We start from the raw sequence: 2,921 nt of genomic DNA on the forward strand, positions 1-2,921 counted from the left end.
TTAAAGTGCCTTGTCAAATACAGGAACCCACGTCATAAAAAAGGTACAGCAAGAGAATGTGTGGTCTGATGAGACAAATTAAAAACTGTAATAACAACATGTAGTAAAAAACAGAAGAGACAACTGTTTTCAATTGTGTATTTTTTTTTTATTCAGGTGTGTGTGTTACCTTCAAATCACAGTATTTGTTGGATGGCCTATAAATTAAAGGTTCTGCTTTAGTACCTACTTGTTAAATACACTACAGATGCGAACATGATCATCTTCATCGTGAGCGTATAACACTGTAAAAAAAAAAAAAGAACCGTCTCATCCTGCTGGACAGGAAGTTGAGACATGAGAGCAGAAAACTGGCTTGCAAGGCTGCGAGGTCATAGGTCACTTGATTTGGCTGAAGAGTGGCAGCAGTTACACTGAGAAAAGATGCTGACGTGAACCATCACAGTTTCACTCTGTCAACAGTCTTGTGGTCACTAAAGTCTGTGAACTGAGCTGCAGCGGGGCTATAACTGCGTTAATCTTCCCCTCCACAGAGAATCAGCAGGGTTTTGCGATAGTCTCCTGACGTGTCACCCTGTGCATGGTCATAAAAACACAAATAGTGGAAAAATCATTTGGTCCTTTTTCTGGACGGCACGCCCCCCCCCCCCTGTGCTTGTTGGGGCTGCTGTTGTGTTTTCTTTCTGGTACACAGATAAAGTCGCAGAATTTTGACTTTACTTTGCTTATACAACTCATCAAATGTACTGGAAGCATCCACATGCATCTGTGAGCTCTCAATATGAGTTGAATAGTGTGAAAGACTTTTGGGTTTTTTTGAGGTGCCATTGGGGAAAAAACAGATTTTCAGCCATAAGTTTGATATTTGACACTGTTTCATTTTTATCTACAGATAAATGCCTTGTTCCACCACCACTTACAGACTTCACCTGTTTGAACCCACCCTTCTCCTCATCAAAATCCATCCAGCCAACCTCAATTCGTCTCACTGTTCGTTTTGCATTTGTATTTTCTGCCCACTGAGACAATTTCTTTTTAGGAGGCGTTCCCTCAGCTCCTGTCAGTCTTTGTCGTAGCCTTGAGAGTATAGATTCTTTCCTGGATGGTGACGTCCGTGACAGTGTTGCTTGTCTGCAGAAGGCCACAGTGGAGACTCTATCGCCAACTTTGGGGATGTACTTTGCCAGGTCATTGTCTGTCATTAAGGGAATGACAGTTTCATCAATCTGAAAAATATAAATAACAAATTAATAAAATTGTCAATATTAAAAAAACAATGAATACATACAACTGCATATTTTAGAGTTGTTTTTTGCTATCTACTTTTGATAACAGATACTTTTGGTAATGTGGTACACATTTGTCCAACATAAGATGAACAAAAATTACTTTTAAAATTACTCTTTAAACATATCACGTCATTAATTAATGTCACTGATTAAACAAAAATATGAAATTCAATACATTTTTTTAGAATGTGCATAGTAAATTGTGGATTGCGGCTCTCCGTTCAGAAACAAACACACAGACACACACGCATGCACACAGCAACAGCTGCAGTGGCTTACATTCTCATCTTCAAGTTTCTTGATCACATCTTCTTCAGCTTTACGCTCTGTTAAGAATTCTCGCAGCCGAGTATCCATAGCTGACCTCTAAACCACATGAAAATGAAATAAGTATTTTTACACTCAGTTATAAATTTTATGTAGCAGATTTTTACATGATAGCCTACCTATAAAATCACTTTATCTATGGCAAATCAGAATTTGATAATGATTGTTTTATTACTTAGATATTATCTAAGGTAATGAGGAATGGAGCGATTGTCTACTTGGAGTTTAAGTAGTTCAGCATGAGCAATGACAACCTGCATCAATACAAAATCATTCCGATCACTGTATGCTTTATTAGTTCCCTTGGCAACGTGATACCCGCAGTGAGCTACTGTAACTGCAAGGCATCATCATCATCATCCGGTGATGCATTGAAAGCTACGGCTCATTTAGCATGTATTACCTTAACAAGTGTGACTCACATGATGCTACTTTCAAAGGAGATGTTCAGCAAAAAAAAAAAGGCAATTTTAAGATGCTTTCCATCTAAAACTGTTATTATTGTCCAGACCAGATTAGTTGCACCAGATAGTATGGTGATGTGGCCAGGGTAAAAGAGAGACACCTTCGTGACACAGAGAACTAAGGTTTTATGTTGAACATACCTCCTTTATTAGTAGCCTTCAGCCTTGCTCTACTTTGAAAGTGTGCTGCGGGGCCGCCGCACGTCCTACAGTTAAAAATGAGTTTACGGCTACATATTAGCACAACAAAACAACGTGTAGTAACAACATGAGGATACAACATTTGAAACGTCAGCAGATACCATTTAGAACATAGTAACAATATAGGTCTGAATAAATAACTGCCGAATTGCGGGATAACAATATGAAATAAATATAAAATATAATACACTCACCTTAAGGACATCACCAACAGCAAGGACTCCGTACTATGGCTGACGCAGGTTCTAGTGAATGTGCCCTGGGATGATATATATATATATATATCATCCTCGAAATGATATTTCGTGGCCACAATTTATTTATTTTTTGGACCATGTCATCAGAGGGGCTCCGTATGAATCAGCTGATTTTTCTCTTACAAATTTGTATAGATTAAAACTACTAAAAGTGAGTACTCCAGTAGTGTTCGCCCTCTTTACCTGCTAATAGTCTAGCTCTGGTATCACCTAAAAGATTTCTATTTATTTTTATTATTACTTTGTTTTATTGCTATTATTAATCATATTATCCGCGCTGCTTCTGATTTTCTTGCATGAGCTTCTACTGTCGGTAGATGTCACTGCCTCTCCTCCTCTCAGCTAAGTGTGTCAGCGTTACCGGGGGACAGGACAGGCGCATG

The sequence above is a fragment of the Simochromis diagramma genome, unplaced genomic scaffold (genome assembly GCF_900408965.1).
Source record: "Simochromis diagramma unplaced genomic scaffold, fSimDia1.1 OVJJ01000685.1, whole genome shotgun sequence".
NCBI lineage: Eukaryota > Metazoa > Chordata > Actinopteri > Cichliformes > Cichlidae > Simochromis > Simochromis diagramma.